This window comes from Chiloscyllium plagiosum, unplaced genomic scaffold, assembly GCF_037043375.1.
Source record: "Chiloscyllium plagiosum isolate Xiang-an unplaced genomic scaffold, Cpla_swu_hap1 HiC_scaffold_6, whole genome shotgun sequence".
In the NCBI taxonomy this organism is placed as follows: Eukaryota; Metazoa; Chordata; class Chondrichthyes; order Orectolobiformes; family Hemiscylliidae; genus Chiloscyllium; species Chiloscyllium plagiosum.
This window is the reverse complement of record NW_028270144.1, coordinates 74,499,406-74,525,701: the sequence shown is the minus strand read 5'-3', so window position 1 is coordinate 74,525,701 and position 26,296 is coordinate 74,499,406. Positions and strand designations below refer to the sequence as shown.

Sequence of the window (26,296 nt, the reverse complement as noted above, 5' to 3'; positions counted from 1 at the left end):
TTGATTTTCCCACAAAGATTTATTGGCTTCTTTCCTTTTACTGACATTAGATTAAATGTCAGTGCCATGGGCTAGTGAGGCTAGTAACAGAGACCGAGTGCAGATGAACATGTGGCTGCAGAGCTGGTGTAGGGGAGAGGCTTTCAGATACGTGGTTCATTGGGATATCTTCTGGGGAACGTGTGACCTGTACAAGAAGGATGGGTTGCACCTGAACTGAAGGGGCACCAATATCCTGGGCGGGAGGTTTGCTAGAGCTCTTCAGGAGAGTTTAAACTAGCTTGGTAAGGGGTTAGGAACTGGAGCTATGAATCTGAGGATGAGGTAGTTAGTGAACAGCCAAACACAGAGTGTAGAGGGCCTATGAGAAGAGATAGACGGTTGATAGGGCAAAGTTGCAGTCAGTGTGATGGTTTGAAGTGTGTCTACTTTAATACAAAAAGTATCAGGAATAAGGATGATGAACTTAGGGCATGGAGCAGTACTTGGAACTATGATGTTGTGGCCATTACAGAGACTTGGATATCACAGGAATGGTTGTTGGATGTTCCAGGATTTAGATGTTTCAAAATAAATAGTGGAGGAGGTAAAAGAGGTGGGGGAGTGGCATCGCTAATCAGGGATACTATCACAGCTACAGAAAGGGAAGTCATCGAGGAGGATTTGTCTACAGAGTCAGTATGGGTGGAAGTCAGAAACAGGAAAGGAGCAGTCACTTTATTAGGAGTTTTCTACAGACCCCACTAATAGCAACAGAGACATAGAGGTGCAGATTGGGAGGCAGATTTTGGAAAGGTGCAGAAGTAACAGGGTTGTGGTCATGCTTGACTTTAACTTCCTAATATTGATTGGAACACCCTTAGTTCAAATAGTTTGGCTGGAGTAGTTTTTGTCAGGTGTTGAAGAAGAATTCCTGACTCAATATGTAGATATGCTGACAAGAGGGGAGGCCATATTGGATTTGATGCTTGGCAACGAACCAGGCCAGGTGTCAGATCTCTCAGTGGGAGAACATTTGAGAGATAATGATCACAACTCCCTGACTTTCAATTTGGTCATGAAGAGGGATAGGAGCAGACTGTATTTAAAAGTATTTAATTGAGGGAGAGGAATTTACAATGGTATTAGGCAGGAATTGGGGTTCCTAAATTGGTTACAGATGTTTTCAGGGAAATGCACGACAGAAATGTGGAGGTTGTTTTAGGGAGTACTTGTTGATAGTGCTGGATAGGTTAGTCCCACTGAGGCAAGGAAGGGATGGTAGAGTGAAGGAACCTTGGATGACAAGGGATGTAGAACACCTGGTCAAGAGAAAGAGGAAGCTTACTTAAGGTTGAGGAGACAAGGATCAGACAGGGCTGTAGAGGGTTATAAGGTAGCCAGGAAGGAACTGAAGAATGGATTTAGGAGAGTTAGAACGGGGCATGAGAAAGCTTTAGCGGGTCGGATTAAGGAAAAACTAAAGGCATTCTACACTTATTTGAGGAACAAGAGGATGACCAAAGTGAGGGCAGGGCTGATCAGGGATAGTGGAAGGAACTTGAGCCTGGAGTCAGAGAAGGTAGGGGAGGTCCTTAATGAATACTTTGCTTCAGTATTCACTATTGAGAGGGACCTTGACGTTTGTGAGGACAGCGTGAAACAGGCTGATATGCTTGAACAGGTTGATGTTAAAGAGGAGGATGTGCTGGAAATTTTGAAAACTATAAGGATAAAATAGTTCCTTGAACCAGACAGGATATACCCAAGGTTATTACAGGAAGCGAAGGAAGAGATTCCTGTGCCTTTGGCAATGATCTTTGCATCCTCACTGTCCACTGCAGTAGTGCCAGATGACTGGAGGGTAGTAAATGTTATTCCCTTGTTCAAGAAAGGGAATGGGGTAATCCTGGGAATTACACCTCAATCAGACTTATGTCTGTAGTGGGCAAATTATTGGAGAGGATTCTGAAAGACAGGATTTATGATTACTTCGAAAACCATAATTTGATTAGAGATAGTCAGCGTGGCTTTGTGAGGGGCAGGTCATGCCTCACAAGTCTTATTGAATTTTTTGAAGATGAGACAAAACACTTTGATGAAGTTAGTGCAGTGGATGTGGTGCACATGGGTATTAGCAAGGCATTTGATAAGGTTCCCCATGGTAGGCTCATTCACAAAATAAGGAGGCATACAGAGAAATATGGCTGTCTGGATACAGAACTGGCTGGCCAACAGAAGGCAGAGGGTGGTTTTAAGAGCTGAAAATGTGTTGCTGGAAAAGCACAGCAGGTCAGGCAGCATCCAAGGAACAGGAGAATCGACGTTTCGGGCATAAGCCCTTCTTCAGGAATGGGAAGTATTCAGCCTGGAGCACAGTGGCCAGTGGTGTTCTCCAGGGAATCTGTTGTGGGACCTCTGCTCTTTGCGATTTTTATAAATGACTTGGATGAGAAAGTGGAAGGGTGGGTTAGTATGTTTGCTGATGACACAAAGGTTGGTGGAGTAGTTAATAATGTGGAGGGCTGTTGTAGGTTGCAACGGGACATTGACAGGGCGCATAACTGGGCTGAAAAGTGGAAGATGGAAGTCAACATGGAAAAGTGTGAAGTGATTAATCTTAGAACGTCAAATTTGAAACCAGAATACAGGATTAAAGGCAGGATTCTTAGCAGTGTGGAGGAACAAAGGGATCTTGAGGTCCACATCCATTGATCCCTCAAAGTTGCCATCCAAAGTTGATAGGGCTGTTAAGAAGGTGTATGGTGTGTTGGCTTACATTAGTGGGGGATTGAGTTTAATAGCCGCAAGGTTATGCTGCAGCTCTATAAAGCCCTGGTTAGACCCACATTTGGAATATCGTGTTCAGTTCTGTTGCCTCATTATATGAAAGATGTGGAAGTTTTAGAGAAGGTGCAGAGGAGATTTCCCAGGATGCTGCCTGGACTGGAGGGCATATCTTATGAAGAAGGGTTGATGGCTTTTCTCATTGGAAAGAAGAAGGATGAGAGGTTACTTGATAGAGGTAATGAAGATGAGAGGCATAGATAGAGTGAATAGATACTTTTACTCCGGGGAAGAAATGGCTATCACGAGGAGGCATAACTTTAAGGTGATTGGAGGAAGGTTTAAGGAAGATGTCAGAGGTAGGTTCTTTACACAGAGAGTGGTGGGTGGAATGCACTGCCAGTGGTGGCAGTAGAATCAGATATGTTAGGAACATTTAAGCAACTCTTGGATTGGCATAAAGATGACTGTAAAATGAAGTTGCATGTGGGTTAGTTTGATCTTCGAGTAGGATAAAAGGTGGGCACAACATGGAGGGCTGAATGGCCTGTACTGTGCTGTTCTGTTCTACATTCTATGTAAGTGCACACTATAGAAAAGCATAAAACTAGTGATAGCAAATTCCGGATTTCTGGATTTAACTCCACGTGTGGATTCAAGACAACGCTGTCCATTTAAAGGGAATAATAACAGTCATTGCTAACAGTTTTCAGTTATGTTTGAGTGGTAAGTAGAAACAGACCATTATGCATTTAAACCACTGGATAGGTTCTTCTAAATATAGTCACTGTTCAGGGACAGAAGAGTGCAAATGCAAGTGAGGCAGGGAAGGGGATCCAGATTCAGCAGCATAGGAGTTTCAGTCTTTGCAATTGTCCAGCAAGTTTGAGGTTCTTTCAATGTGCTTGGATGGCAGTGAGGGCAGCAGAGGGTATCAGCTAACTGACTATGGCACTGTGGTATTTGATGTTATTCAAGCTGGGGAAGAAAAAAGAAACATAGTGGTTATAGGGGACACCAAAATCATTCCCTGTTGGAAAAAGTGAGACTTCGGATGGCTATGTTCTCTGCTGAGTGCCAGGGTTTAGGACATCTGTTCAAGAATAAAGAAGAACTTACAGCGGGAGAGAGACAATAGACAATAGACAATAGTGCAGGAGTAGGCCATTCTGCCCTTCGAGCCTGCACCACCATTCATTATGATCATGGCTGATCATCCTCAATCAATCTCCTGTTCCTGCCTTATCTCCATAACCCTTGATTCCACTATCTTTGAGAACTCTATCTAACTCTTTCTTAGACGAATCCAGAGACTGGGCCTCCACTGCCTTCTGGGGCAGAGCATTCCACATACCTACCACTCTCTGGGTGAAGAAGTTTCTCCTCATCTCTGTCCTAAATGGCCTACCCCGTATTTTTAAGCTGTGTCCTCTGGTTCGGAACTCACCCATCAGCGGAAACATGTTTCCTGCCTCCAGAGTGTCCAATCCTTTAATAATCTTATACGTCTCAATCAGATCCCCTCTCAGTCTTCTAAACTCAAGGGTATACAAGCCCAGTCGCTCCAATCTTTCAACATAAGATAGTCTCGCCATTCCAGAAATTGACCTCGTGAACCTACGCTGCACTCCCTCAATAGTCAGAATGTCTTTCCTTAAATTTGTAGACCAGAACTGCACACAATATTCCAGGGGCAGTCTCACCAGGGCCCTGTACAGCTGCAGAAGAACCTCTTTGCTTCTATACTCAATTCCTCTTATTATGAAGGTCAGCATGCTATTAGCTTTCTTCACTACCTGCTGTACCTGCATGCTTGCCTTCATTGACTGGTGTACAAGAACACCCAGATCTCTTTGTACTGCCCCTTTACCTAACTTGACTCCATTTAGGTAGTAATCTGCCTTCCTGTTCTTGCCACCAAAGTGGATAACCATATATTTATCCACATTAAACTGCATCTGCCATGCATCTGTCCACTCACCTACCTGTCCAGGTCACCCTGTAATCTCCTAACATCCTCATCACTTTTCACCCTGCCGCCCACCTTTGTATCATCAGCAAATTTGCTAATGTTACTATTAATACCATCTTCTATATCATTAATATATATTGTAAAAAGCTTCGGTCCCAGCACTGATCCCTGCCGTACCCCACTGGTCATTCCCATTCCGAAAGAGAGCCGTTTATCACTACACTTTGTTTCCTGTCAGCCAACCAATTTTCAATCCAAGTCAATACCATGCGCCCTAATTGTGCTCACTAATCTCCTATGTGGGACTTTATCGAAGGCTTTCTGAAAGTCCAGGTACACCACATCCACTGGATCTCCCTTATCCAACTTCAGAGTTACAGAAAGAAACAAGCCATTCTGGTCCATGGAGGTAACAACACAACCAACCTATGCAGGTTCTACATAGTCCATATGAGGAGCTGGCACCAAATTATGAAGCAGAACTTCAAAGATCATAATCTCTGGATTATTACCTGAGCCATGTGCAAATTGGTACAAGGTGAGCAATGAATGTTTGCCTCAAAGACTAATGTGGGGTAAATGAGTTTCAATTCATTGGGTAAAGGCAACAGTTCTCAAGAAAATAGGATCTGAATCTTGCTGGGTCCAGTATTCTGGTGCTCCACAGACTGAAGCAGACAGCATGGATATCAACCTAAATAGTGGAGGCAAGGGATCGGATCTGAGAAGATGTAATTGGAAGAGTAGAGTCATACAAAGGATAATGGTATTAATATGGGAAATGATAAACAGATGGTGACAGAAAGGGATATATAGTTTGAATCTAAGAGCAAATTAACATATAATGCTGAAGGATACAAAAAGAATAGAAAGATAAAATTACAGAATCTGTGTCTGAATGCACGTAGCATTCAAAACAAAACAGATAAACTGAGAGTGCAATTTTAAATAAATAAATATGAACTAGTAGCTATTTCAGAGACATGGCTGCAAGATATTATTGATTGGTACCTGAGTATTGAAGAGAATTGGGTGTTTTGTAAGGAAAGGAAGCTAGAAAAATGTAGAGGAATTGCTCGTTGATGATGTTATTAGCACAATAGAGAGGCATGAAGTAACTTCAGGACACCAGGAATGAGAAACTGTTTTTGGGTACTGATGAGAAATGATAAAAGCAAGATTCACTCTAACAACAAGCACAGGGCAGAGTAGGGGGCATAAAGGAAGAAGTAATGAGAGCTTGTCAGAATGGTATGGTGATAATCATAGGTAATTTTAATTTACATATAATCTGGAAAAGTCAGATGGGCAAAGGAAGCCAAGATGAAGAGTTTGTAAAATGTTTTCAGCATTGTTTCTTAGACTAGCAAGTTCCAACTAGCAAGACTAGCAAGCAGAGAACACGCGATACAATAAGAACAAATAATTGTGGATGCTGGAAATCAGAAACAAAAACCTTAAATTGTAGAGAGAAAGCAGAGTTAATATTTCAGGGCCAGTGACCCCTCTTACAGCAGCCCACAGTAAACCTGATATTGTGCAATGAGATAGGGCCAGTTACATATCTCGCAGTGACCACGTGATGATTACATTTTACATTCATTTTTAAGGCAAGAAAAATGGGTCTGAGATGATTTTTAAACTTGAATAAGCATCATCATGGGAGCATGAGAGCACAGGAAAGAGGCAAATTAGGTTAGTGAATAGGACAGTAGAGATGCAGTTTTAGACATTTACAGGGATATTCAAGATTACATAAATAGATTCATAGCAAGGGAAATTATGTTTGACCAATTTATTGGAATTCTTTGAGAAGGTAACATGTACTTTGGTTAAAGAGGAACTGGTGGATATGCTCTACTTAGATTTCCAGAGTCGAGAGTGTGGTGCTGGAAAAAACACAGCAGATCAGGCAGCATCCAAGGAGCAGGAGAATCGATATTCGGACATAAGCTCTTCATCAGGACTGATGAAGGGATGCTTCATCAGTCGGCTGCTGCTTGACCTGCTGTGCTTTTCCAGCACCACACTCTCGACTCTGATCACCAGCACCTGGAGTCCTCATTTTCCCCCCTAGATTTCCAGAAGGCATTCGATAAAGTTTCACATCAAACGTTACAGTGGAAAGTGAAGCCTCATGGCATAGTAGGGAGCATTTGGGCGTCGATCAAAGATTGGCTGGTCAACAGGGATCAGAGTCAGCATAAACAAACCTTTTTTAGCTTGGTAAAATGTAACAAATGGTGTGCCATACGAATCAGTGCCTGGACTGCAACAGTTATGTAAATGTCCTGGTTGAAAGGACAGAAGGCAATAGTCACCAGATTTGCTGATGAGACTATGTAGGTAGGAAGTAAAATTGTGAAGAACACCTAAGCAGGTTACTTTAAGAAAAAACGTCAGTTTAAGGGAATGGGTGAAGATCTAGCAAATGAAGCATAATGTGGGAAAATGTGGAACTATCTATTTAGGCAGGAAGAATAAAGAAAACATATTTTCTAAATGGAGAGAGATTGCAGAGCTTTGAGATATAGATGGACCTGAGTGTCCTGGTCCATGAATCACAAAAGCTTAGTACGTAGATACAGCAAGTAATTAAGAAAATTAATACAATGTTATATTTATTGAAAGGAATAGAAAATTCAAAATAATCCAGATTATGTTGGGTTACAACAGAAACCAATTTAAGATCAGAAACCAATTTAAGATCATCAACTGGGTTCGCAATATGATGCATTTACACATGCTAGAAACTACATACATAATATGGACCTTGTTTGATGTAGATGGAAGGAATTTGTGCACAGAATGCAACTTTTTCTAAAAACTGGGTTACGGAGACAGCTAAAGTCTGATGCATCCCCGTGGCAATGCCTTTATTAAGCCAAATCTATCTCTGTTCTGAGAATTAAGGGACAGTTACTTGTTCTTGCTGTACCTCCATTGGAACACAGGAATTAAGAACGGGAGTAGGTAATTCAGCCCTTTCATTCCATCAGTTTACTTAATACCTTCTCCCTAGTTGTAGTAATTTCACCAAGTTCCTCTGCAGTAACTGCAGTTTTTTGGGAAGGAATTATCACCTTCCCATTGTGAAAACAGAGACAAAATATTAGTTTAGTGCCTTTGCCATTCCTGAGTTTGCCATTTTCACTTTACTAATTTTGTCCACTGAAGGGTCAACATTTACTTTCACTATTCCCTTCCTTCTTATATACTTAGAGAAGCTTTTGGTATCAATTCTTATGTTAGTTTCTTCTCCTTGTTTATTTTAACTCCGTGAATTTCATTTTTAGTAACACTTTGCTAGTGTTTAAAAGTTCTCCCAATCCTCCAGAATGCCATTAGCTTTTACATTATGATATGCCCTTGTTTTTGCCTTTATGTTATCCTTGACTCATTTGTGAAGCCATGGATGACTTTTTAACCTTACTACAATTTCTCTTCCTCTTTAACTGAAAAGCATTTAGTGTCTCCCTAAATCTTTGCCACTGTCTTTCAATTGTCCTGCCTTTTAACATTTCTGCCCAGTCCACTTGGGCCAACTCCTTCGTCAGGCCTGTATAATTACCTTTGCCTCGTGCTAAAACTCTCAAATGTGATTCTGTCTTCATTCTTTCAATTTGAATTTGTAACTCTAGCATGTTGCAGTCACTCCTTCCAAGAGGATCCTCAACCACATGACCATTTGTCAATCCTTCCTTGTTACAGAATACCAAATCTAAAATAGTCAATTCTTTGGTTGGTTCATGAATGTTGCTCTAAGAAACATTTCCTAATATACTTTATGAACCTTTCTTTGAGGCTACTCTTATCAAGTAGGCTATTCCAATCAATATGCATGTTCAAATCACCCTTAATTACTATTGTGCCCTTCTGAGAGGCCCTCATTATTTCCATGCCAATGGCCCAACCAATCAGCACCCTTTTCTCACTCAGTATAACATTATCCTTCCCTTTCCAAGTATGTTTATTGTGTCCTAGTTCTGATGAGTGCAAGATAAAAAGCTTCAACCGAGAGTCTCTTTTTAGAAATGTTTAAGTTCTGTAGTATCCAGAACTATTATTTATTACATATTATTTGTGTAAATTATTTGAATGAGTTGATGGAAGGTATAGTTGCCTGATTTTTTCATGACACAAAGATAAATAGAAAAGTATGTTGTGAAGAGGAATTAAGGAAGCCACAAAACAAATATAAATATAAATGCAGTTTAATGTGGGAAAATGTGATTTTTTTTTCATTTTAATAGAAGAATGAAAGGATGTATAGTATCCAAATGGTGAGAGATTACAGAGGTGTTTGATGCACATTTGGTTGTGCAGGTATGTAGATACAACAAGAAATTAAGAAAGCTAACAGACTGCCATAATTTATCCCAAAGGAAATTTAATACAAAAAATAGGGAGGTTATGATTTAATTGTATACAACACTGGTGAGGCTACATCTAGAGTATTGTCCATAATACCAGTCTCTTACTTTAACAAAGGACACTTCTCCTTCAGGAGTTGGTCAGTGCAGTCAGAAGTGGAGCAACATTAAATTTCTCATCCACAGTACATTGTGTGTTTGTCACCTTCCTCCACATTGTGTTCAACAAGAAAGAGCATTTATTCATCAGTTAACAGAGATGGGAGGTGGCAATTAGCTGTTTCCTTCCTATGTTTAACTGGATTAATCAGACATCCTGGGATTACAGCTCAGTGTTGATGGCTACCAAGGTCACTCCTTGCTGTCTGTGTACTCCTGTGCTGAACCTCAGGTGCTGGACAGGTTATGCCCAGCCAAGGTAATAGAGGAATCTATGACTCTGATTATAGATAGTAAGCATGACTATGTCAAGCTATTGCTCGATGGGTCTGGGGATAGTTCTCCTAACTTTGGCATAAATCCCAAATTTAGTCAAGGACTCTGCAGGATTAATTGAGTAGGGCGTACCTCTATCGTTTCCAGAGTTTAGATTGATTCCAGATAGTTGAGCTGTATGATCCTTCCAACTTCATTCAAACTTTCTTGACCAGTTTGATGCAACTTAAGGGCTTGCACAACCCTTTCAATGGCAGGTAATAGTTAACTACATTGCTATGGTATTAGCATCACATGCAGTCCAGGCCAACTGAAGATGACCAAAGTCCCTCATTAAAGGCCTTTAGTGAACCAGATTTTTACTTTTTTAAATCCTGTGATTATAAGAACACCATTATTGAGATAAGTATTTTATTCCAGGCATTTTACCCAATTCAATTTAATTTCAATCAATTGCCTTGTGGGATTTGAAATAATTTCCCCATAGCAATAGGATGCATTCTGGTAACATTGCCTCTATCTAACTTTCAGTTTTTTTCCCCAGTCTTGTGACATGGGGTGACTAACAAGGCAGCATTTCTTGTCACTTCAATTAGTTGCCCTTGGAAATCTCTCACAATGCTACTTGAGGTGAAGAGGCAATGGTGATATTTGACCAAGTCAAGATGGTGTGTCACTTGGATAGGACCTTAAAGGTGATGTTAATCCCATAATATTTTGCCTTTCCAAGACACAGATGTTGCAGGTTAGGAGGTGCTGCTGAAGAAGGCTTCATGAGTGTTACAGTACATTCTATTGCACAGTTCATCCCATAAGCATTGGACAATTTAGAGCAAGGAGTGAAGGATGTTGAATTGCAGAACTGATCAAGCAGACAATTTCATCCTGCATGCTTTTTTTATATATCCACCTTGTATTCCATCACACTCATGACTTGCACCTTGTAATTGGTGGAACCTGGAGGCAGACCACTTGATCCCCCCTCCAAACATCCCCAGCAACAGAGATGCCAATTATCAGCCAATTCAATTCACTCTACATAATAACAACAAACATTTGGAGGCACTAGATACTGCAAAGGCTGTGGGCCCTGATAACATTAAGGAAATGGTGTTGAAGATCTGTACTCCAGAACTTGCCACTCCCCTAGCCACGCAGCTCCAGTACAGCTACAACACTGGCATCTGCCAGACAACATGGAAAATTACCCAGTTTGTCCTATACATAAAAAGCAGGACAAATCAAATCCAGCCAATTACCACCCCAACAGTCTACTCTCAATCATTAGTGAAGTGGTGGAAGCTGTCATCAATAGCACTCTCAAGAAACACTTGCTTAGCAATAACCTGTTCACTGATATCCATTCTGGGTTCAACAGGGTTACTCAGCTCCTGAACATATTACATTTGTGGATTGAAGAAAAATGGCTATGTTTGTTGGTGGTCAGTCATCTCAGCCCAGGACATTTATGCATGAGTTCCTCAGGGTTGTGTCCTTGGTCCAACCATTCTAAGCTGCTTAATCAATGACCTTCCCTCCATTGTAAGCTCAGAAGTGGGAATGTTCACTGATGATTGCTCAACATTCACAACCGTACATCACTCTTCATACACTGTTCAATTGCAGTCAGATTTAACCAACACCTAGACATGGACTGTAAAGTGGCAAGTAACATTCATACCACTTGTGTCAGACAATGACCATTTTCAAGAGGAAATAATTTAATCGTTGACATTCCATGGTGTTTTCATCAATGAATCCCCCACTACCAACACCATGGGGATTAGCATTGACCAGAAACTAAGCTGGACTAGCCATACAAATAAATGGGTACAAGAACAGTTCAAGGTTTGAAAACCTGCAGTGAATAACTCAACTCCTGATTTCCCAAAGCCTGTCATCATCTACAAGGCACGAGTCAGCAGTGTCATACAATACTCTCCAATTGCCTACATATGTCTAACAGCACTCAAGAAGCCTGGCACCATCCAGGACAAAGTAGCCGCTTGATTGGCATCACATCCAAAAACATCCACTTGCTCCATCACTGATGCTCAGTAGCAACAGTGTGTACCAACTATATGATGCACTGCAGAAATTCATCAAGGCTCCTTAGATAGCACCTTCCCAAATCCACGAGACTAACACTTCAAAGGATATGGGCAGTAGATGCAAGGAAACACCATCATTTGTCGGGTCTACTCCAATTCACTCATATTCCTGATTTGGAAAGATATTGCAGTTCTGTCAGTGTTGGTCAGTCAAAATCCAGAAACTCTGTCCTTAATGTTCTAGATCTACCCACAGCACGTTGATTGCATCAGTTCAAGAAGCAGCTCACTATCAGCTTCTCAAGAACAACTAAGGAGACAATAAATGCTGACCCAGCTGGCTCTGCACACATCCCGCGAATGGATTTCAAAAAAAAGTCTCTGGCATGCTCCTGCAGCCTTGGTCTTGGTACAGATTGGTACCATGTCTCCAGGATATTAAAGTTGCAGGGCTTGATGACAATGACATGGAATATCAGAACTAAACAACCTTCTAGTCAATGGTGACAGACATATGGAGAAGTGCAGACTTGAAATCCCAGTTAGTACATGGAATTTGACGAATTAATGTGATTGGAAATCAGCAGTGCTGATGTTATCCCTGGGACGCTATAAAATAACGATTAAATAGAATGCCCTCTGTCACACTCTGAGAAATACCATGAGAGATCTGCTAGCCTTAAACTTTCATCACTGGAAGAGAGACAAACAGAAAGGACAATTACATCTGAAGCAAAATCCAACCACCTAGCTGGCCTTTCAGACTAAAAAGCTTTACCTAGTTTTGTTAAACTTGAACCTTTTACTTATAAATACAGTAAATGGTTTAGACAATAAATATAAAGGTTTTTCTTTAAAGATAAAACAACATTTGTAAATACATCATTGAGAAAACAATAAACTTCTGTTAAAAAAAAAGAGAGATCCTATAAAGTGGCCAAGAGCACTGGGAAATCAGAAGATTGGGAAGGCTACAAAAACAAACAGAGGATAACAAAGAGAGAAATAAGGAAGGAGAGGATCAAATATGAAGGTAGGCTAGCCAGTAATATTAGAAATGATACTAAAAGTTTCTTTCAATACATAAGAAACAAATGACAGGCAAAAGTAGACATTGGGCCACTTCAAACTGATGCTGGAAGCCTAGTGATGGGAGATAAGGAAATAGCTGGAGAACTTAATAAATACTTTGCATCAGTCTTCACAGCGGAAGACATGAGTAATATCCCAACAATTAAAGGGAGTCAGGGGTCTGTGTTGAGTGTGGTTGCCATTACAAAAGAGATAGTGCTGGAAAAGCTAAAAGGTCTTAAAATTGACAAATCTCCTGGCCCCGATGGACTACATCCTAGAGTTCTGAGGGAGGTGGCTGAGGAAATAGTGGAGGCGTTGGTTGAGATCTTTCAAAAGTCACTGGAGTCAGGGAAAGTCCTGGATGATTGGAAGACCGCTGTTGTAACCCCATCGTTCAAAAAAGGATCAAGACAAAAGATGAAAATTATAGGTCAATTAGCCTAACCTCGATTGTTGGTAAAATTCTAGAATCCATCGTTAAGGATGAAGTTTCTAAATTCTTGGAAGAGCAGGATCGGATTAGAACAAGTCAACATGGATTTAGTAAGGGGAGGTTGTGCCTGTCAAACCTGTTAGAATTCTTTGAAGAGGTGACAAGTAGGTTAGACCAGGGAAACCCAGTGGATGCGGTCTATCTAAACTTCCAAAAGGCCTTTGATAAGGTGCCACACGGGAGGTTGCTGAGTAAGGTGAGGGCCCATGGTGTTTGAGGTGAGCTACTGGCATGGACTGCGGATTGGCTGTCTGTCAGAAGGCAGAGATTTGGGATAAAAGGTTCTTTTTCGGAATGGCAGCTGGTGACAAGCGGTGTCCCACAGGGTTCAGTGTTGGGGCCGCAGCTGTTCACGTTATATATTAATGATCTGGATGAAGGGACTGGGGGCATTCTAGCGAAGTTTGCCAATGATACGAAGATAGGTGGACAGGCAGGTAGTACTGAGGAAGTGGGGAGGCTGCAGAAGGATCTAGACAGTTTGGGAGAGTGGTCCAGGAAATGGCTGATGAAGTTCAATGTGAGCAAATGCGAGGTCTTGCACTTTGGAAAAAAGAATACAAGTATGGACCACTTTCTAAATGGTGAGAAAATTCATAAAGCCAAAGTACAAAGGGATCTGGGAGTGCTAGTTGAGGATTCTCTAAAGGTAAACATGCAGGTTGAATCCGTGATTAAGGAAGCGAATGCAATGTTGTCATTTATCTCAAGAGGGTTGGAATATAAAAGCCGCGATGTGCTACTGAGACTTTATAAAGCTCTGGTTAGGCCCCATTTGGATTACTGTGTCCAGTTTTGGGCCCCACACCTCAGGAGGGACATACTGGCACTGGAGCGTGTCCAGTGGAGATTCACACGGATGATCCCTGGAATGGTAGGTCTAACATATGAGGAACAGCTGAGGATCCTGGGATTGTACTCATTGGAGTTTAGAAGGTTAAGGGGAGATCTAATAGAAACTTACAAGATAATACATGGCTTGGAAAGGATGGATGCTAAGAAATTGTTTCCGTTAGGCGGGGAGATTAGGACCCGTGGGCACAGCCTTAAAATTAGAGGGGGTAAATTCAGAACAGAAATGCGGAGACATTTCTTCAGCCAGAGAGTGGTGGGCCTGTGGAATTCATTGCCGTGGAGTGCAGTGGAGGCGGGATGCTAAATGTCTTCAAGGCAGAGATTGATAAATTCTTGATGTCACAAGGAATTAAGGGCTATAGGGAGAATGCGGGTAGGTGGAGTTGAAATGCCCATCAGCCATGATTAAATGGCGGAGTGGACTCGATGGGCCGAATGACCTTACTTCTGCTCCTATGTCTTATGGTCTTATGGTCCTGCATTGTCTTGCAGCTGAAACCTGTAGATTGTATAATAATCTAGGAAAACGTAAACCAACACTATGAGCATTAGGAAGTAGAGACCAACTACCGTCAGCCAGCTTTACAACACAGGACGCTTTCTACCACCATTAGTAGCAAGCCAATTTATAAAACCATTAGTGACACTTTCTTTCCTACAGATAAAAACAGTCAAAATTATCTGGCAGCAATTAATCTTAATGGCTGTGTGCAGTAAACAGCAATGGGCTAATTCCAGTTCTGTCAGCCCCATCAAACAATCCCACATTAGGCAGGTTTTCACTGATCCATTAAACATATTCAGTACAACAACAAATCTAGTGCTGAAGGCATATGCACTAAACATTACTACAGTGATCTTCCGAAACCATCATTATCTCTTAAATAGTACTTCCCCCGTGTATTATCATTGTGCTCTACATTAGAAATACTTTGATTAAACTCCCCTAATTCATAACAGACAGCTGCAGACCATTTAAGCAGTTAATCTCAACACAACAGCTATTGAGAAAATGTAACAAATGAAAGCTGTAAACTGCAAGTCATTACCACAGCAGCCACTTGCTTTCTGTTATAGCAAAGTGCTCACTGGAGAGTTTTTTTTTGTTTAGGAGAATTATATAGTGCAAGGACCATCCTTGTATAACTGTCTTGTTTCTTTCATCTTTAACAGAACTGTCCTAAGCCATAAAGTGTTAGAACAATGAGATGTGCCATCAGCACTGCGAAGGTGACATTCTAATATTCATAAACAGTCCAAAAATCATATCATTCAATTTGGCAAAGGTAATGCTGAACTGAAAAATGTTTGTGGTCTTCCTTGAAGTATGCTATTTTCAGTATCTTGATAGATAAGCATTAGAAACCTATTTCATAAGTCCATGTATAATTGGCTTGACCTTTCATGTGCTACTTTGACATTTTTGTTTCTTATAAAATCCAAACCGAATGTTGTGTAGTATTCCCAGACTCATGAGTTTTTTTTTCAAGATTGGATTTCTCATTTGGTTTTAATAGGTATGGCAAGTAAAAGTTGCTTGTCTCTAACTTTTCAGTCCTTCTGCCACAGAGGATTCATACATACTAATTACTGAAGTAAAGAAGCCTCCTAATTATTTCAAAAGCAAAAGAAATTGTACCATTTTGTTTAGAATTAGGCTAGCTACATGTTTTGACTGCACAATATTGAAACTATTGAGTATCAACTCATATTACTACATCTACAAACGTAAGTTGTGATATTAAAAGAGAAAATGCTGGAAAATCTCAGCAGGTCTGGCAGCATCCGTAAGGAGAGAAAAGAGCTGACCTTTCGAGTCTAACTGACCCTTTGTTAAAGGTCAGTTAGATTCGAAAGGTCAGCTCTTTTCTCTCCTTACAGATGCTGCCAGACCTGCTGAGATTTTCCAGCATTTTCTCTTTTGGTTTCAGATTCCAGCATCCGCAGTAATTTGCTTTTATTAAGTTGTGATATTGTTAAGTAGTGTGTTATGTTCCAGTTACTTCTTGTGTGTGTTTAGGGTCCAGTAGTAAACATGTATTCACTTTTATTTTCTCATTTTATCAGGATATAAATTTGTAAATATTGGCCTGTAAACTTTTAAGGCTGATGATCAACTTCACTTATCCCCCATTGGTAGTGTGGACTGGGAAGAAAGGTCCACTAGAGCATTATGTGGTAGCCAGGTATTGTTTATTATTGTGTTCTCTCTTTCCTCTAACAAAATACTTGGCTATAAAACCTAATGCAAGGAAAATCTCATTAGGAGTGGCAGAGAAATGGAGTCAACTGTCAAGTACCTGCCAGAGTAATTATGATGCAAAAATAGCTGATGCTTCTGTGGCACATTGGCAACCCATTTAGATCAACCAGGCCCACGGTGTTTTCTCTTCTTTAATTTCACACAAGCTTAAACTTTGTACACTACAACTAGGTTTAAATATAACTAGTAACTACGACCTGAATTTGTTGGGTGTTGAAGACAGGGATGGGCAGAGACAATCCACCTGGTCACATTTTGTCAGCAGCCAATTAATTAATAATTAAATGTTACCAGAAGTGGAAAGCATCCTTTTACTGGCTACTTAAGTGGCTCAACTGGGCTTTGGACAAGTGGGATATCTACTAACTTCTCTGCCACCAGCAAAGAGGCACTTTGTTGGGAAGGTGATTGGCCACCACTTTCCTGCACTACCTTGCCAGCCTTCCCACCTCTCAGCCCTTCCCCACAGGGCTGGTAAATGCAACTGTACGATTCAGGGTAACGGTCACTTTTCATCAGAATTATAAATGAGGTTGATTCCTGCTATGATAAAATCAGTGCTAACATTATAACGTGAGGTTCAGTCTGGCAAGTACTGAGCTTCTTTGTCTGCCTTTTGACATGATGCAAATGTGCTTTTGATGACGGACAATATACTTTTGAGCACTTGAGGAGAGTAAGGTACTGAACTTTCCTTTTGGCAAACATTTTACTGTTTTATTTAAATGAGGAAAACAATCTGCATTCTGACTGCCATCTAGAAAAATGATTAAAATGTTATATTTTTTAAAACTTTGATCTTAGACAACAGGGTATTTTGGTTTTCAACAGAATTTATGCTTAGAATGTAAGAGTCCAGAAGGTGTAGGTCAAGATGTAGAGATTTTTGTCAGGTATCTCTAAACAGAAGGAAATTCAACCAAGAAATTTGAAAAATAATTCCCCACCTCTTTGATTAGGTTTCTGATTTTCACTGAAGAATGTTTCTTTTTATCAAATGGTTGTGTTAAAGAAATTGATTGCTTGGCAAGTTAAACTGGCAGTTAATCTGTACGTAAACAATATTTGAACTTTGCGTGTGCTTTCTCATTGAGTATTTGAATATAAGACTAAATGACTTAGAATCGCAGTTTTCCTCAGATTTTGACTCACATTTGGAAAAATAAACCTCCTAAAACTTCCCATCTATAATTCCTTCACTCCTAATAAGTCTTTCATGGATGCATATTAATTTTTTATCTGAGTACATTTTTGAGAACTGCATCAATACGTTAATCTACAATGAGGGCATCATATAGTCATACAAATTGTTGACAACTCTAGCCTAACTCAAGTGGGATCCAGTGGATCCACTATTTTCAGAAAGCCTTTGACAAGGTGAGGCAAAGGAAACTGTTAAATCAGATAAGAGTCCATGGTGTTAGGGGCAAGGTAGATTAGAGGAGTGGTTGACTGGAAGAAGGCAGAGAGGAGGGATATAGGGGTCTTTTTCAGGATGGCTGCAGCTGACTAGTTGAGCTCCGCAGGGTCAGTGTTGGGTATACAACTATTCGCATTATAACTCAACCAACTGGACAAAGGAATAGAGGCTATTGTTGCAAAGTTTGCAGATTAAACAAAAATAGATAGAAAGACAGACAGTGTTGAAGAGTCGGGTAGGCTGCAGAAGGACTTGGGCAAGCTTGAAGAATGGGCGAAGAAGTGCCAGATGGAATATAATGTTGGAAAGAGGTGATGCACTTTGGAAGTAAGAAAAGGAGTATATATTTCTAAATAAGGAAAGACTTCAGAAATCTGGAGCGCAAAGGGACTTAGGATCCTGGTTCAGAATTCTCTTACTGTTACTATGCAGATTGAGTTGGCAATTAGGAAGGCAAATGCAATGTTAGCATTCATTTTAAGAGGGCAAATATACTTGTATTGCTGAGGTTATAGAAGTCTCGGGTCAGACTGTTTTTGAATATTGTGAGCAGTTTTGCGCCCGTATCTAAGGAAGAATATGCTGGCATTGGAAGTGATCCAAAGAAGGGTCACAAGATCCCTGGTTGAAGGACTTGTCATATGAGGATGGGTTGAGGAGTTTGGATCTACTTTCCGTGGAGTTTAAAAGGATGAGAAAGGATCTGATTGAAACTTACAGAATATTTCAATCTGAGTGTGTTTTCGTGAATTACCTCAGTACATTTTTCTAGACTGAGAGCACCATAGATTCAATGTGGAGAAGTTGTTTCCAATAGTAGGAGAGACAAGGACCCAAAGGCACACCCTCAGAGTGAAGGCATGACACTTTAGAATTGAGATAAGGAAGAATTTCTTCAACTAGAGAGTGGTGAATCTGTAGAAATCTTTGCCACAGAGGGTTGTGGAGGCTAGGTCATTGAATGTATTTAAGAACAGAAATAGATAGCCTTTTGATTAGTCAGGGGTTCAAAGGTTACATGGAGGAGGCAGGAAAATAGGGTTTGAGAAACGTATCAGCTAAGATCAAATGGTGGAACAGTCTCGATGGGCTGAATGGCCTAATTCTTCTCCTATATCTTATGGAAGAAGGCAAAAATTTGGTTAAGTGAATTAAGGTTGAGCTCAAAAGAGATTTGGCTTATTACAATAAGTGGCCATGTCAAGAGAGATAAGAACTGTATCTCTCCAAATGTACGCAGCTATGTGATATAAAACAAAAAGCCATTAAATAGACTCTTGAAGAAACAGTAGAGTATTTTTAAACAAACAAGTTGTCTCCTGATACAAGAGGCTGGTAAGGGATAGTGGGGCATCAATGGGAGGAAATAATGTGCCCTCGGGAACCTTACAAACTTCAGCAAGGTCAATACTGGAGAATGCTGTTGGAACAATACCAACATAATTATCATTAACTTGAATTTTCAGTCCTCTATGCTTAAAGTATTCTCAAAACAAACATAATTGACTGAAGAGCTGCCACTTCTTAGAAATTGTTTATTGCTAGCATCTACCAATTCCTAAATGGTTGTGCTATGGCAGTATTGTCAACAGGTAATTGATTGGAAACTAGTGCTCACAGGAATCACAAAGTACAAGCTGTTAAATTTACTCACAATATTAAATTAGAATTGTAAAATGGCCTCTGAAGGGCAAAGGAAAGAGAGAAGTGTTAACATTTGTTTATTATTGACTTACAGACCATTTGAGATCCATAGCTAAAGAAAGGAACAAATAAATAACATTTATATAGAGTCTTATTCCAGTATGGAATCATCCCAGTGCATTTTGTGTAATGAAGCAACTTTTTTTTTGATGTATGGCAAAGTGTTTCAATTAATCATTTCCACTGGGGAGCTGCACTTGCAGAAAGCAGAGATTGGAGAATTGATATAACTGATCACTCCTCCTTCAATTGCAGTTTCTCCTGCTAGTTGAGGATTGATGAATTTTCATCTTTACTGTTGTAACTAAAACAAATAATAAAGAGTTTCTAGTTATTTTCATCATTTATTATCCTAAAGATATAACAAATCAAATACCCAGTTCAGAAGCCCAATTCCTTGTGCAGCAAAATCGACATTGGCTTTTAAACAATTGCTTCAGTGCACAAACTTAAAATAAAACACAGTACTACTCTCTTCTGAAATCATCAACCAATAGGTTACCACCACAGTAATGGATTGCTCACATAAAGCAATTGATTTGTGTTTCTATTCGGCAGTCATGAGGACTTGAATCTTTGGCTTTAAAGAAAAGACTCAAATTGTTAATGGTTTGCAGATGCTCAAGTAATGAATCCAACAGTCAAACCAAATTTGAATGCTCTCCAGCAACAGAGGCACAATATTAGCAATGATAGAATTTTACCATCAAAAGAATTTGAAATGAACATGGTTTGAAACATTAAAACATAAGATTTGGTAAGATTGTGGCTGATCTGACTGTGAATATGGAGCTTGCTGCTAACTTTCATTTATAAAACGAGTTTTATTATAGTTGTTTACAATGACATTACATCAAGGTGAATCAATCAAGTATCGTTCTCTTGCTGTAGAATGTGGACTAAGCAGGTAGAATGTGGACTAAGCAGACGTGTTTCATTACAGGTGTAATATGCTTGTTAAAAATACTCAAATATCCATGAGTTTTTGCACAGTGTGCCCAGGATTTGCCTGAGGGAAAAGGTTACAATACCCCATCTCCTCATACTAAAAAATATCATGATCACAACTGGATTCCGTCATCGGTAGCAAATAATTCTGAAGGTTTGAGTCCAAAGCAAATGCTTGGAATTAGTGAATATAAAGTCTTGTTATCAATCTGCAATCTGCCAGCAATTTACAGCTAATTTATCAATGACCATGCAGCTGCACACAGTATAGTAAAGCTCTCCACATAACTATTGCACAGTATTTGAGAACATTGTATCTTAGCAGGGAACAGGAAATCACTAGAGTAATTAGAAAGGTGCACTGTAGTGTACGAAATAATAGAGGACTGTTGTGTTTCCAGCCCAACATATCATTAAAGTCACAATTGTTATTTAATGTGGCACAATCATCTTTCTGATCTTCATCAAATCCACTTAAGTAATTATAACTTCCTTCATTCATTGGCTTTGACAGCTACCTGGGCAGGAATGCAGTGTATTTAATGGCAAGTAAGCCTTTCTCCAGCAAAGTAAATTCAAATGTTATGCACATACCAGAATTTAACACTACAGCATAACTTCTAACTTGTGATATATCTTTGCACCCCATGTATATTTTGAAACATATTGTTCCAGCAATCTGAAACTTGGGGGATTCTCCCGATGACTTGATGACAAAATGTGTAACATCTCACCAAGCTATAGAGGATAAAATCAATGAGGTAAAAACAATGACTGCAGATGCTGGAAACCAGATTCTGGATTAGTGGTGCTGGAAGAGCACAGCAGTTCAGGCAGCATCCGACTGCTGTGCTCTTCCAGCACCACTAATCCAGAAGCTATAGAGGATTACAAGCGCTCGAAGACAACTTAATCAGTGAGAGCCAAGATGGCAATTAATATTCTATCGTTGGCAACATTACCTTAAGGTTATGGAGCAGAAATAAAGATTGCTCCAGACCTGACTCCTAATTGTTGTTTCATAATACCTGACTAGAAGAGTAAATACACACAAATATTAAACAAGAACAGATCAGGTTCAGTTGTGATAGTGTTCATTGTTTCATGGTCATCCATGTGTACAGGAACAACAGCAGCAGATGCATGGAAACACTACCACTTGCAAGTTTCACTCGAAGCTACAAACCTTCCTGAATTGGAATCATATTGCCATTCCTTCACTATCACTGGGCCAAAAGGTCATGGAACTCTTTAACAACACTGTGAGTATTCCTATGTGACAGGGACTTAAACAGTTCAAGAGGGCAGCTCACCACCACATCCTCAACGGCAATTAGAAATGGACAGTAAACGCTGTCAAACCCATACACCCATGAATGGACAAATTTTGAAATGTTTCAATTAGACATGGTATTAGAGTGTTTCTTAGGGCTGTGGAATAGTTTCCAAATAAAGCTTCATTAGATCATGTGAGAGAAAAAGATAGAAAATAAGGTTTCTTTTACTCTGAATCTTTCAGGGTGCTGGGGTGAGATTTAACTTTGGTAATGATGTAAAGTAAATGGGAGCCAATTGACAGCTATTATATATGACACCTGATTAGTCTTTCCATTGATTTCATTGTTCAAGAAAATTGAGTGGGTCATCTCACTGGATCAGGTACTCAAAGCTTTGGAGGGGATGCATAAGAAAATTAATCGAACCAATTCTATCATGATGAAGCCCAAGTTCAAATCCCACCTACCCATCTTCCATTTTACAATTAATGTAAAAGTTGGGGAATGAGGAAGGGGCTGAGTGCTCCTTAGAATACAGAGTGTTTGAGGATATTTGACAAAATCATAAATGTTCAAAATCATAAATAGCATTGTTAAAGTGCAAAAAATTACAGATTTGAGTTATTTGGCAAAATAATCAAAAGTGATTTTTTTTCCTACATATGAAAATAGCAAGTTGCTGTGATAGGAATGAGATTTACTGGATAGGTCTGACACAGTCATTGGAGGCTGTATGGCCTCCCTTTTATGCTGCCATTGTGTGACATGACTGCAGGCCAGTCTACTAACACACCTTCACCAAAATTGAATATTGGGTCTGACACCATTAGTGACAAACATTACACAAGTCAGATTGAAAGACTGATGCATTACTAATCTCTGTAAGTAACTTTACTGACAAAAGTGATTGGATTCTTCTTGTTTCCCAACTAACAAGGGAAAGGTTGGATGAGCACCTTTTTTTTAAACTGAAGAGACTATTCACTGAAAATGGTTAAATCATGTCAATCGAGCATCAAGGAAGTTTGCTCTCTTTTTGCAATTCAGCTTTCAACTATTCAAGAATCCATAATTATCTGAAATTCAGCCATAAATTTACAAACAACACAGCGGTCATTTTATTGTCCCTTTTGGTGTTGGTGTGGCTACTTCAGGCAACATATCTTCAACAGTCATGGATGGTTGATACAACTGTAGTGCTTAGTGAAACAAAACATCTGCTCTTCCCACATCCACTTGGAGATGCCATTTAAATGATCTGAGTGATTTTTTTTTTAGATATGGCTCATATTTATTGACCCATACACAGACATAGCTGTGATATTTTTGTTTTGATTATGTACAACCTTCAAACTCCAATTTCGGGTCAAGTACTAAAAGCAGATAAATGTAACAGCTAATCCACATTTCTGGTCACTTTCAAAGTCTGTAATCATGAAAATTATTGTCAGTGAATACGACTGGACCAGATTATGGTGGCTGAAGATGGAATCAGTGTCAGGCAGCAGCAATTTACATAATAATGGGTTCTGAGTGTTTCATCAGCACCTTTTGTTTGCTTAGTGTGCAGTGCTACAGTAAATTGTAAAAAAGTCATTTCTCTGCAATCAGCTACACAATATCAACAGTAAATAAAGGAAAAGGAAAATAAATTCTGATTAAAGAATAAACAGAAGCCGTTAAGATCGATCTTCTGTGACATGTTGACTACTCAGATCAACTGAAAATTTTCAGCATTTAATCACTGCTCTACACTGCCATTTTCCTAAGATGCAAATTCTGAAATGTGTACATTTACTGGACATCACACAGCAGTAACCAGTATGTCCTGCAAGCGAATTGTTTTAGTCGCGGCAACATTTAAAATATTTTTACTAACATAAAATATAATTGTCACACTAGTAATTGCAATCCCAATGAACATCCCTTTTGAATAATGAAAAACACTCTGGGTATTTCCACCTAATATCGAATTTTTAAAAATAGGCCCCACAGAATTCCAGCAACGACTCTTTCCGATTCAAAACAAAAACTTTAAAATTAAACATTTATGGCCTCAGAATTTTATTTGACTTTTGCAAAAACAACCTCAGTAACCAAAATTAGCTTTTGAGTGTTGCTCTTAGTATGTTGTAAACAAAACATTTGAAAGATTTTTTACATTAGCACGTCCTTCATTTTCTTCTGAATGCTTTAGTTACACAGAGGTGGAAGAGGGAAACGGCAGATGAATTTCCACAGGGATTCTCTCAATTGTCTGCTTTAACTTTAGTGGAAGAGCTATGGATAACTTAAGATAAACAACAGATGCGCCAGCATAGATTTATCACCAATACTGTTAACTCACAATGTCCTTTCAGCTGCTCACTTTGACATGCTATCTCAGCAGTTTAAAAGAATTGTGCATCTGCAAGTTTTTCGATCACCCGAAACCCATCAGATAACCCCAGTTAGAAGCTTTTGTACTGTCACTTCCCCATGCTCTAATATCATTTCCCCCATGAAAGTCAGATCATGCTCCCTCAATATCCTGTTATCTATGCACTGGCATGCAACATTGAAGTTTTTAGGTCTTTTTGCTCTGACTTATAATTCTCTTTTTTAAAACCACATCACATCCATCTCTAATACCCATCTTTGATTCACCCTCCTAAAGCGTCATCTTAAAAACCCAACTCTAAAAATGCCTATTAACACTATATTTTCACATGTTATCTATATTTCCAAGGTATTTGACATGTTGTCACCTGAAAGCTTCATACTCACTACTCCCTCCCTCTCTGGTTGGCTGTCCCTTTGATCAAATTTCAACACCACCAATAGCACTGAAACTGCTACCATAAAAGTCAGTGTCACATTATTACTCTTCAGCCACTATATCTTTTTGACAGAAAGTGCTGGAAAAACTCAGCAGATCCAGCAGTGTCTGTGGAGAGAGAGAAAAACAAGTGCAGTATTTCAAAGAAGTCACATTGGACTTGAAACATTAACCCTGTTTCTCTCACAATAGATGCTGCCACACCTGCCGAGTTTCTCCAGCACTTTGCTTATGTTACTTTCCAGAAACCACAGTTTTTTTTTGCTTTTGTATATCTTTTTGAGTTGCATCCATAGCTTTTCCTGTTCTGTGCAAAGTGCCCTTCAAGTGTTTGAACATCAATCTGTTTTAATACAACTAGGGCACCTCCAATAAGTGTTTCTTCTTCAGTCTTCAAGTAGAAAGCTGAGGATCTATTTTTGGCCCGTCTTCCTTCTGGCCTACATGCTGCTCCTCAATAATATCTTTTATCGGCAGTGGGTCATTTCCCATGTTAGAAAGAAAACCTTCTGTTAGTGGGAGTCATATCTGGCACAAAAGAACATGACTGTGATTACTGGAGGCCAAACATCACAGTCCTATGACAATGGAATGAATTCCTTGTTGTGGTCCATTCCAGACCATTTCAGCAGCTTCTTCTATGACCTTGTCTCCATCATAAGATGAGAAGTGGGGGTGATTACTGATGATTGTACAATGTTCAGCTCCATTTGCCGCCTCTTAGATACTGGGATGAGTAGCTTTGGGTTGATCAATGACAATTAACATTTGTGCCACGTAACATTTGTGCCACACAAGTGCTGGCAATAATCATCTCCAACAAGAAAGTATTTAATCTTGACTTTCAAAGGCATTACTGTCACTGAAACCCCAACTATCAACATCCTGAAGGATACCATTGACCAGAAACTGAACTGGGCTCACCATAAAAATCTGTCGGGGTCAGAGGCTAGGAGTTTTGTGGAGACTAAATTTGATCCTAACTCCTCACAGCCTGCCCACCATTCCCAAGACATAAATCCAGAGTGTGATGGGATATTCTACACAGGTGAGTCCAGTTCCTTACACTCAAGAAGCTTGACACCATCCAGGACAAAGCAGCCCAAATGATTGGCACACAGCTATCACCTTAAATATTCACTCCTTTCACCACTGACACGCAATGGCAATAGTCTGTACAATCTACAAGATACACTGCAGCAATTCACCAAGCCTCCTTCAATAAAAGCTTTGAAACATATGAGCTCTACCGCCTTGAAAGACAAGGGTAGCAGTCGCAGGGGAATACTAACACTTGTAAGCTCCCTTCCAAGGTCCCACGCCATCCTTACAGGGGACTATGACACCATTCCTTCACTGTTACTGGGCTTAAAAACCTATAACTCCCTTCCTAACTGTACTATGCTTGCATGTGCATCACATGGGACTGCAACATTTCAAGAAGTCAGCTCACCTCAACTTCTCGAGACCATTTAAGGAATGGGCAACAAATGCTGATCTGACCAGAAAGAAATGTCCTTTTGTGAAGGAATAAATTTAAGAGTACAAACATTGAAGAGACAAAAGTTAGTATGTCCAGAAATACTTTATCAGGGGAGGTGATGGCCAGGTGGCATTATCGGTAAACTGTTAATCCAGAGACCCAGGTCATGTTCTAGGGACCCGTGTATGAATCCCACCACAGTAGATGGTGGAATTTGAACTCAGCAAAAATCTGGAATTAAGAGTCTAATGATGATGATAAATCCATTGTCAATTATTGGAAAAATCCACCTGGTTCACGAATGTTCTTTAGGGAAGGATACAGCCATCCTTACCTGGTCTGACCTACATGTGACTCCAGGCCT

The 26,296-nt window shown here is 39.8% G+C and overlaps 1 protein-coding gene across 1 annotated transcript in view; it reads right to left on the bottom strand.

The window, feature by feature from the left end:
- The window catches only part of LOC122550661 (PC3-like endoprotease variant B), an 889,929-nt gene that overhangs the window by 242,225 nt on the left and 621,408 nt on the right, over positions 1 to 26,296 (bottom strand). The window lies entirely within an intron of this gene.